This window comes from Atta colombica, unplaced genomic scaffold (genome assembly GCF_001594045.1).
Source record: "Atta colombica isolate Treedump-2 unplaced genomic scaffold, Acol1.0 scaffold274, whole genome shotgun sequence".
Taxonomy (NCBI): Eukaryota; Metazoa; Arthropoda; class Insecta; order Hymenoptera; family Formicidae; genus Atta; species Atta colombica.
The window spans coordinates 513781-525483 of record NW_017259375.1 but is presented as its reverse complement, the minus strand read 5'-3'; the positions used below and the strand labels follow the sequence as shown (position 1 = coordinate 525483).

The 11703-nt window shown below is 38.4% G+C and overlaps 1 protein-coding gene and 1 long non-coding RNA gene across 2 annotated transcripts in view; one reads left to right on the top strand and one right to left on the bottom strand.

The window, feature by feature from the left end:
* The window catches only part of LOC108689674 (3-phosphoinositide-dependent protein kinase 1), a 253743-nt gene that overhangs the window by 52374 nt on the left and 189666 nt on the right, over nt 1–11703 (top strand). The window lies entirely within an intron of this gene.
* LOC108689677 overlaps nt 11160–11703 on the bottom strand; it is a 1246-nt gene continuing 702 nt past the window's right edge. The window contains exon 3 of the long non-coding RNA XR_001931840.1: nt 11160–11492. This is a non-coding gene — a long non-coding RNA (uncharacterized LOC108689677). The remainder of the gene's footprint in view (nt 11493–11703) is intronic.

Genomic DNA, 11703 nt, shown 5'->3' with positions numbered 1-11703 from the left:
GGGGGGGGAGGGCAGACAAAGAGGCGGGGGAATGGAAAACACAGAGGAGGAGGTTACTGTAAGAGAAAGTGAAAGTATAACGGAGAGGAAAAGATCTCGTTCTTTGTCTCCTCCAGACAACCTCGTTCCCTCCCATCAACGAGGCGAAATGCGATTCCAAAGTATATATACGCGCTTTCAAACACGGCTATCGCGAAAAGCATCGAACGACTTTGTAATTGGTCATCTAGGAAATTCTGCAGATGAACGTTGAAATCAGACATCAACCTAATCGCGAGATAGAACTTGAAGTATTAGATTAATTAATTTCACAGTACGAAGATGTTTTCGTGTGAGATATTTGCGAACATGAAGATATTAATGTTTCATTTAATGGCGAATTTAAGAGGTAGATTTAATGGAATTAACCCTTTGAGCACTATTTTACACTGTTTTATCACGTATATCATGAATATCGTATGCATTGGGAAGAATAATCTTGTTGAAATATCTAAACATTTAGGTAGATACAGAAATAATTTTGTTGAAATAGTTTTCTGCATAATTATTTTAATGCACAATTATTTTAATGTTCCAAATTATTTTTTAAATGTGTTAATCTATTAAATCTTTTTAGATACTTTAGTAAGTAAAACTGTTTTTGTATATTAGAATACAATTTTATTCATTGAATTAAAAATAAATGAGAATTAGAACTCATAAGATAAAACTTGCAGTTTCTATAAGTTTTTTATTCGGTACAGATCACGGGATATTCGGTGAAATTTGCAGAATTGCGGTCCATTTGTTTTTCGAAAAAATATTCAAATAAGGCTATTTGGAGCACATTGTTCTCATTTCATAATTCACATTAAATTAAAAAATTGTCGATGAATTGTGATACACCTAGTGTGTGGCGCCTAGTGTGTCTTTTAATGTGAATACAATCGATCGAATTTTCTATCGCATGCATATAGGCGTTCTCGTGAAACACTTTCTCATTTCGGTCGCAAACAAGAAATCCGAGAATACACGACATCGATACATCTTCGTTAATGTTGTCGATCTCGTCGAGCGACAGCGCGAAGGACAGCTGTCGTACACCGGAAACGGTGGCATCTTGTGAACGACTCGCGGTCGTTTCCCGAACGAAAGAAGGAAAGAAAGCAAGCAAGCCGAACATAGTAAACGTCCATCGCGTGACTCGCGCCATTTTCCAATGTTGTTGTCCTGTCCACCGTTTACCGACTCTCTTCCGTTGTTGGGGATTCAACGGCGTTCGAAGGAGAGGAATTGCGAAGAACTGCGATATTCGTGCGGGAATAATTTGTTTTCCTGCGATGCTCGTACGATTGTCGAGCGAAGAGTAAAAGAGGAAGAAAGAGAGAAAGCCGAAGCATGCTGAGTCTGAAATTCGTTCAATGACACCTCGCAAAACGTGAAAAGGGTGGAACGATCGTCATGGAAGGAAAGGGGGAGAGAGAGAGAGAGAGAGAGAGAGAGAGAGAGAGAGAGAGAGAGAGAGAGAGAGATTGTCCGTCGCGTGACTCGAGGTCCTTTCCACGCAGGTCTGCAGATGTTGACGACTGCCATTTTTTTCGAGCACGCAATATTTAATTTAGAGCGGCTCGCTCTCCGCGCACAGAAATCCATCTACGGGTCACACTCGGGGGATCCGCGAACCGCCACGACGAAGGCGAACGCGGGCGTCACGCGATGGCCCTGGTAAACACAAAGACTGCCGGCGTCGTCGCGTACCCTAGGTTATTTTCTCCTCCGTTTGCCCACTTAAGCTCGGCTGTCCTTGCTCCGTCTTTCCTCAACACGACCTATCTTAGTTCTATTGTTTTTCCAATAATTAATCCAACCTCCGACCGTTTCACAGAAAAATAATTAGACGTTTGTTATACCGAGATGCTTCATATCAGCCTCCACGATTGCACGCCTGGAGATCACGGGTAAAATGTAGGAAAACATAAAGAAAAGTATTCGAGTTCTTAGAATGCTGCATGAATTTTTCTTTAGACAGGTATAATTTTATTTTTGATAAATATTTCTCCGTAATTCAGCAAAACTCATTAGTACGAGCTCAGAGATTAAAAGCCTTAAAATATATCTGTGTTCGAACGCGTTTTCTTGGAACGCGCAATGCTTCTTGTACTCAAAGAAAACACGGCGATCCGAAGGAGGTCCAGAGGCAGGTGGAGAGTACTGGATGCGATTCACATAAGGCGGAGTGACGGACAAAGGTTCCTGGTGCAGAGAATCGGAAGGTTCCGACGCGTTAGGAGGAGAGAAAGAGAAAGAGAGGAGAGCCAGGTAGACCGAGGTGGGGGAAAGACGAGTAGGGCCTCGGTTAGAGAGTAACAGCGCCAGGGTCTCGGTCGCTAGACTCAACATCTGTCGGCAGGTGGCCCGTTTCGGACATGCTCCGTGGCTTGAGCTCTTTGTGCATCCGCGTGCATCGCCCTAGCCCGGCCGGCACGCACGCAACGCACGTGACCCCCCGAATGCAGCCGCCGCGCCGCTGATTGCTGCAACCATCTTTCTGCCGGCTGGTTCCTTAACCCGAGATCGTCCGATAAAGGGACGGACGTCGACGCGAGCTTTGCCTTGCTACTTCTGAAATTATCGTCGCAACTTGTTCGTCCATGTGGCTCGCGCGCAACAGTGTCTTCTCATCTGTTAGAACTAGGGTTTGCCCATCCGTCTTCTTCGGACATTGTCCTCCTTTTTTTTTTTTTAGGGTGTCTAGTTATGTCTGAGGGGATGTTTCGAAGACGCCTGGGAAAATTATAAGCGAGGTTTCAGAAAATCTTCTAAAGATTTTACTTCTCCTTTCCTGTATTAATCCTGATTTAAATAATTGTAGTAGTTTTAAGCAGTATAAGAAACTGACCAATCACATGTGGAGAGAGTAATGGACTATGATAATAATTTATTACGTTATTAATAATTATTATATTCAAATATTTTGCTTTGGCTTCTTTCACATTATATTAGTCTTGTTTTATAATAAATGTAAGTTTTAAGAAACTGATCAATCATATTATCAAATAAAATAAGAGAATAATTGACTATGTTTGATCAAAATTTCTTATTAAATTATTACTAATGAACAATTAGATGTGCAATAAATTATTCGTCGATTGTATTTTAACAATTTTACTAACCTATATTTTATGTCCATTTTTTTATGTGCCGGGATTTTAGGCGAGATATCTATATGATTTTTTGCCTATAATGTCTAATTTTGGTATAATAACTCTACTTAGAATGTGCGCGGCGTCTTGTAGGCACGGTCTTTCCGATCTGAGAGACCGCGTGCACGTGGTCACGTCGCTCGTAAGTCAGCTTGTCGTTAAAATGTCGCGGAATTATGGCTCCCTAACGGAACGCTGTTTCCCTCTTTAATTGCGTTAGCCACGTCGCGAACTCTCTTGGAGTAAGAAATCGCAGTCTAATCTTCGCGGTTAGGCGACGTACGCTAACTCGCGCGTATGCACCCAGCTTTCGCTGTACAGCCTAGTATTAACTACTTTGCTCGTTTATATATTGCTAGCTCTGGGCGTTGATTATTACGTTATAACGAAGATGCCGCGAAGATTGCAACTGGTACTACCTCGACTTTAATTCGATTAAAGTATTTTCAAAATAATTCGAGGAAGAATAAATCTCTTTAATAATTTAAGAAAATATCAAGTATTATTGCGTATGTCATTCCAGTTTAAATTTAGTCTCTTATTAATTACCTATTATTGATCACTCTATATATATATAATCAATATTAATTGAGAGAGAATTTTACCGTACAGTTATTGAATATTGAAGTTAAATTAATATTATCTAATTATTTATTATTCAGTGTATTTAATATTCAATAGTTTGTTCCACTTTCATATTTCACGAAATTCAAAAATTACGCGAGAGAAGAATTCCACGTATCATTTTTTTTTTCTTCTGAAGACGAATGGATTTCTCTCACTGCGGATAAAATAAAGCTACGAGAATTACTTTTTGGCCCTGCACTATTCCCCACATCGTTTCCTTATTAATCTATCACTTTGACCGTAAGTTTGTACGTAACTTTTTCAATTTGGCAGAAGGCCATCCTTTGCCAGACGAGGTACCAAATAGCTCACCATATATCGCGTATAAGCCGGGCGACAAAAGGATTGAACAGTCATCTCAGAATAAGCATTTATGCAGGTCGTACCGCCCAGTCGTTGCTCATTACGTTAAGTTTAGTCTCGAAAATATGGAGAATAATAATTAAATTCTTTTACATTTTAAATCCCGTTACTATCGTAAACAACATTGCAATGATGCACCTGCACGAACGAGAGACTTATAACTTCCAGCATAACATGCGATATCTCGCCGATCGATATTGAGGGGCTGATACCGATGCCTTTGTTAACCAAGTTATTAAACTTCCGCCTGGCTGACCGGCGCCCTCGAGAGTTAACGGATAAACGCACGTAAGATAAGTTTTACGCCCAATTTAGTGCTTGTTATTTACTTTGGCCGCGATTTAACCGAGGGTTTCACTTTGATCCTTGCAGTAAAAATGAAGGTACATAAGTTATTGTATTTTTATTGGTCCTTACCTACCATCGAGGGCATCAGCAGCGCGAGAGGGTTGAACGACCACCGTTTCCATACAGGGTGAAGGGAAAGGGCAGAAGCAGGAAGTGTGGCAGCGGCGACTTTACTGTCGATCGCCTGATAGACTTCCGCGAGCGAAAAAGGGCAGCCCCCGCCGTTTGATGTACATCGCGGAATATTCACAGCGGATAAAAATCTTTGTCGTTTTTCCTACCCCCTCGATGAATATTCCATTCTGAAATCAGCGAGCGAGAGCTTAATTTTTTATGTCGAGCTCTAGAATATTCAATGCAACGATTTATGGGTCTCAAGCGGTCTGATATCCGTTTCTTTGCTCCGTCCCGAATCGATTCTCCGTTTGCCTGAATTTTCTCGCGGGACCTGCGGCAATATTAACGTGTCCACGACGTGGCACTAGCACCCTCGGACGCGATGCCTGAAAATTGCGCGTAAATATCGGTTGTGGAGCCATCGCTAAGCCGAACACAGCTCGTTCTGTGGCTCTTACGTACGTACAGGACCGGTGGTCGCGAGATAATGAAGGAGGAGAAAAAGAGGGACGAGAGTAGGAAGGAAAAAAGGAACATATAGTTATACACCGGCCGCCTGCTGCTCGCCTGCAGCGGCGCGCACCGGGTTGCTTTCGGCAGGTGGCACTTTGTAACCTTTGTGCATCCGGGCGCGTTGCATTTACCTGCATACTTCGCTTCGCGGACGGTGAGCAACCTGCCGGCCATGCCGGGATCGTGCCACGCACAGGTGCGAGAGTTGATTTCGGAGGCCCGCCGTGCTGCCGCGACTTCGACCATCAAAGAGTAAAACGACGCGCTTCGCATCTGGCGGCGCTTGATGGAACGTCGGCTGTCATTCTACGAATTCGTGTACGCTGTTGAGCAAAACAGCGTTCTTCCATGCACACATTTCATTTCACAAAATAATTCGGAATTATTTTATAATAATTTATGCATTTAACTTGGGTATAGTCATCTAGGATGTTTTTATATCTTAGCGGCGAAAAAATGTGAATTGTAAACATTTGAATTGTAAACACATAAATTTTCTTTCTTTTTTTACTCTTTATAAACTTAAATATACAATTTTATCGAAAATCTGCAATAGAGTGTTGTATTAATTAAAATCTTTATTTTTTTTTTAAATACTGTTATAATAAGCTACTTAACATTCCGCTTATTCCGTTTTATTTGTTTGATTCTATACTTACTTTATATAAAAAAAGATTTTTTGTTAAATCCATATCCATAATGTTTTTAAATACTAATAAATTGGAAAACAATTATATAATAAAATACAATATGTTATTAATAATAGAATGTTATTAATAATAAATTTTTATTAGAATGTAAAGACACCTAACGTAATTGTTTGCTTATGTAAAAAAATCAGAAGATTAAGAATTGCGTCACGATTTTCTTTCAAATAAGTTGCCAAAGTATACTATAATTCTCGATTTTTATTTCCATTAACTATATAAAAGTTATTTAAATGCAAATTACGTTATTTACAAAGGGAGACTCAATAGTTTTAGAAACGTTGCAAAGATACGCGTGGTTTGTGACTGCAGAAGAAATTAGTTTAGGATTAAGGGAATACTTGTGTGGAGGACACCAGCAGCCGGTGGTTGTCGCACCTGCCTGCTGCGGTCGCTGATCCTTTAAAGAACCATTTGATAACTTTCCAAACATCTGTTCTCCATTCGAGACAGACTATTAGAGGAAGTCATTGGCCAGCGTATATTGATTTTTGTTTTTAATATATTTCTTGCGCTTCTATTTCGACGTCCTATTAAATAGAACCCTCATTTTATGAGAATATTTCTCGGAAATAGCGCGATCGTAATACATCAAATTTTATTGTTGTAGTTTATCAAAATTTATTCAAGAATACGATGCGCACTCTCGGAAAGCTATAACCACGTCCGGTCTTTAAAAGCTTTCCAAGTTTTGACAGCGGAGAGAATTAATGTTTGATACAACGTAGTGCGTGATGCACCATCTGTTCCGATTCCAGTTAATTGCTCGTTTAATCTAAACATCCGAAATAAAAGGAACAAAAGGATGCAATATTTATCTTATTTACAGTTTTGACATAAAACATTTCAAATCTTTCTTATTATAAAAATATTTATAATGAAATATATAATTCCATTGATCAACATTACAATATTAAAAAAATAATAAGTATATTAAATTTAATTAACAAATTTTCACTTTAAAAGTAATTTAAAATGATATGTAATTTTATATTTGTACTGCTGTTAATATAAAAACTTTGTAGCGTATAAGAGATTGTTGAATGAAAATCAGATTATTTACAAACACACATGAGCCAATGTTTGGAATTCTTGAATCCGTTGCTGGCTCGCATCTGGGTACCTTTCAAATATATATTCAATGGACAATGCACAATGTCAAGTCTCCTTGCGCAATCGAGTTTCGGCCTCGGGGCTTCTCCTTGCTTGTATCTCCAGCACCGAGCAGGTGCAAACGTTGATTTCGCAGCTGCGGCCGTGCACCGGAGAATTTGCACACGTCCCTCGTCTCTCTTTTCTTTATAATCTCACCGAGCCAATCTGGAAAATCTTCTATAGTTAGGACTTTCAATCCCCGTCTTACGCTCTTCCGTCAATCCGTTCTTCAGCCTCCGCGATTCCACTCAGGACTCTCTCTTCTTTCCTGGCTAGAAACGAAATAATCTGAAATTACTCGATGCATTTTTATTCACTCCGACGCTTCTTAACGCTCGCTAAAAGTCTGTTATTGCAAAAATGAAATCCTTGCGTCGAGCCGACTCGGTTGTGCTCCAAACTTTCCTCCGCAAAGTGCGAAACTTTTAAACTAACAATATTAAATATTGCTAGTCGTTACCCCTTGCCAGAAGAGATCGTTACATACGAAAGTTAATTTGCGCGCCTGCAACTTCAAACATTATTATCCTAATTATGAAGGCTGACTAAATTTTACCTGAGACTTTGAACGTAACTACGAGATTTTCACGCAGTTTCTGAGATGAAACGCTATCAAACGCGCCAAATAGTATGTATATTCACAATTTCTTTTATATATCTACATGATACCTACATGTATATTTATATGATAAAGTCACGAGATAATTTTATTAATTTTCAGAACATTTTTTACATTATTTATTAATCATCGAGAAAAATAATATCTTGAGTAAATAAAGTAACATATCTAGTCTACCAAAGATATATGTATTTTAGGGAAAATCCATAGGGAGTATCCATAAGTAAACTTCGTATACCTATGTCACTAATTCAAAGATTAAAGCTATCGGCAACGGGATATTACATAATAATGCAAATTTGAACAAGATACTGTTGGAGATTCGACTGAAATGCTCCACTAAGAAAACATCTCTCTTGCATCAAACATCGAATCTCTCTGGGTCTCGTGTTCGTTGGTGCGCCGAATTGTTATTCGATAATTTCTCTTATCGAACCATTCGTCATCAGGGCTTATCGACAATGATAAGAAGGGGAATAACCCCCGAAGGCGTCCTCCTGGAAGAGAGAGCGTTTTTAATGAGCCGTCAGTAGATATACTCGAATGATTTGTCACACATCTCGTCGACTTGGGATTTTTTTGGAGTGAGAAATTGTCTTGTTGGTTTAAATTTGTGGCCTAGGCGATTTTATCGCGCCCTATCGTATCTAAATCGACCGGCGTTCCTAGATTATTCCCCGAAGTTGCGGGCCATATGGCGAGACTTGAAAGAAACGCCTTCCTCGTCGATATAACGTCTCCTACCACGAATATCAGATAAAATTCGATATATCGATCACCAATGGAAGCGGAGGATCTTCGGTAAGGACGTCATTTTCAGTCCGATTCTCCGCTTGCCTTGGCGCACGTGTTATTATCGTATTTATACGCGTATTATGTTACACGAATTATTTTTATCCACTATCGGTTAGTTCTAAATATAGTCCAACCCTTTTCTTCAACCTACTCGTGCGGAATTAATGACTCTTCTCCTGTATCAATATGGGATGTTAAAGAAATTGTTACGAAGAAATAAATAACAACACTTTACTCTTTAGTTAATTTCACGTAAATTAATTAACCGCAGCAGAAATTTAATTTGAGAGCTTTGATTGACAGAGAGACATTCCTTTAATATAAAAACATAAAATAATGAATAAAAACGGGAGAATTTTTTTAAAGCTTATTGACTTCATAAATGACTTAATTATGATAATGAGAAACATGTTTCATATGCTTCTTTTCTAAGGAGTTTAAACTATATTAGAGACATACACACACAAATAAGCAGTTTTATCATTTTAAAATTAACTGCTTATATCTGGTTTAACAAAGGACTTAATTACAAATCATTCAGTTGTGCGATAGTCACCAGACTCGAAACGTGTCATGTCCCCTTGAGAAAAAGAACACTATAGTCTTCTAATTGGCCCAGTGTTTCTCGATGAGATGACAAAAGAAGAGTCGTTTAGCTCAAGGTAGCGTTTAAGCCGTCTTGCTCGTCGTCCTTGAAAAAATCGAACGCATCACGAGTTGCGTAACCTAAATGTCCCTCCATCCGTTCGATCGGTCCATTATCCTCGCCCCGACGAGCCGTGCGATAAACAAAGCCTCGTGGAAATGGCGCGGTGGCTTGAAGTACATGCGCTACCTTGCTGCTGCTGTATGTACGTAGATACGTGCGGGCATACACGTGGTTGCTAATAAGCCTGTCACATGTGTGCCTAGCATTGTGCCGGAAAATTGTGAACGATGTACAGGGGACGTGAATGCGGGTGCCTTGTCTGCATTATGTCATACGTACCTTCGAATAATTAACTTTCCCGTTATGCACTTTCTGATTGACCCATGTCATTCCAGAGAATATGCGGTCTGAGATAGATAATGCATGTATCAGAAAATACATGTTTATATCTCGGATAATTTGTAAAACCTTCGAATTACACTAAAATTTTATTTTTTTTATGTCAAATTGATAATATTAGTATTTTTTTTTGCGGATTTTTATTCGCTAAATTTATTTTGAAGAAAGCAGAATTTTTGAGTAACATATATTGATAAATTTTATAAATTGATATTTTTCGATAATTCATTGGTCGACAAAATTTTTACTTTTTTCATATTGATTCGAAAAGATATTTTTTCTAATATTTTCTGCTAGTTATAAATTTGTTCATCAAATTTAAGAGGAGAGCAGATTTTTTTTATTGTAACATATATATTATAATGTCTCTACTTATTTCTTCTGCTGAGACATAAATAAAAAATAATTCATAAAGAATAGCTACTGAATTCAACATGATTTTTTACTCATTATATAACAAAAGGCTTCAAATAAAAATAAATTGTTTTAATTAAGAAAAATATATATCTTTCTTGTTAGCTCTTGTTAGCAAAATGTATGTTTTTAAAAACTTATGTCGTTTACAAAAAATTCGAGCTTGTAGAATAAATTTTAATCTCTCATTTTCTGAATCAGCGTTTAAAAATACACAACAAGCAGTTAAAATTACTCAATTAAAAAATCATTGTCGAGTAGTTATTGATTATTTCTTAATCTTATAAACTATAATACTCTAATTAATCATTAATTTAAGAGGCAGAATTTCTGAAAACGTGGTTATGAGTTATAAAGCGACTGAATCATTATCTTACCTTAAGCAATTGTTGTAAAAGTCCAAATATTTGTGTACAATAGGAGGAAAAATAACTAATCCCGTTGCACGGGAGAAAAAAATCTCATTAGACATTTACATTTATGTTGTTTTCATTTTTTTACATTACGTAAACTCGTCCATTTCGAGATCTTCTGAGTTTAACAAGAGATCTTTCCTTACATCGTGCCAGCGCTGTAGACTGCTTAAATTTTCACGGGGATTAAATTTGTAATAACCCTACCATGGCGCATCTACCCTCCTTTCTTTAAAATGCAGCGTTTTCTTGCATGCAGGATTAAGAGCGTCCTAAATTCACTGCATATTCTTTTGAATAATTAAGAGATTTTGAAGAATTGAGCTACAGGAATATATAAATATATAACATCGATCTTAAGGATATTATGAATAAATAATGTCATACTACAGCTTAAACTTTCGGTTTTGATTGAGTAGGGAAATGTGCGTTATTGAAAATTCAGAACCTGCGACAAAAGTTGGCACGAAATTGTCGGAGAGGAAAAAAAAGTCGGCTTCGTAATCGCCAGGCAGTACGTTCTTGGAGAGCAATGAATTTGGTACGTTCTATGTGTATACATGTACTTTTCTCTGAAAAAATATATAAGTGGAACGAGGTTTCGTTGATTCTAATTACCCTGACTAACGCACCGACGGCATCTTGCCTGTTTAATTATAATTCCAGCCATCCCCGTGGAACTTCGCTTCAAAGTTCCGGGTTACATCGGGGAATGATCGTGGCCTCTTTCGCCGCAATCATAAAATTTAATAGAAATTAAATTATGGCGCGCCGTAGTGCAATATTTCGCGCCAATCTTCCTCGCGGATGAGAGTGGAAGGGAAGGGGAGAGTTACGAGGAGGAAGGAATGAGGTGGATGAGGAGAAGCAGGAGGAGAGTCGAGGAGAAAACGGAGAGGAAAAAAGCGTAAGCCGCTATTACGAAACGTCAAGAAACAATTATTATCGCGCCATAACGTGGCATAGGCACGCCAATTAGGAGGCGCCAGTCGTCGCGATTGCGCCCAGTTTTTACGGTGCTACAACGGCCTTACATAATCTCCCTGTGCTCAAAGAGCTTCCGTAATTCTTGGTCTAATCAAGCTACGCCACTTCTTCTCTACCTGTTTGCTTCGCTTCTCTTTTTCATTGTGCTCTTCTCATCCCTCCGGTTTTCCGTCTTCTCTCAGTCTTCTTTCCGTTTTTTATTCCCTAAGAAAAATGACATTATTAACATCCGACGTTCATGAGCGAAGCATTCCTTAAAAGGTTTCTTATCGCACGATTTTCTGGCGAATGACAATGTTTCCTTTCAGGAATGAAACTTATACAATTGTTTACTGTACGTGGGCGAATCAGTAAATAATAATCTGAGAGTAATCATCTCATTTCTTTTTACATAAACGATCACATAATATGTTTT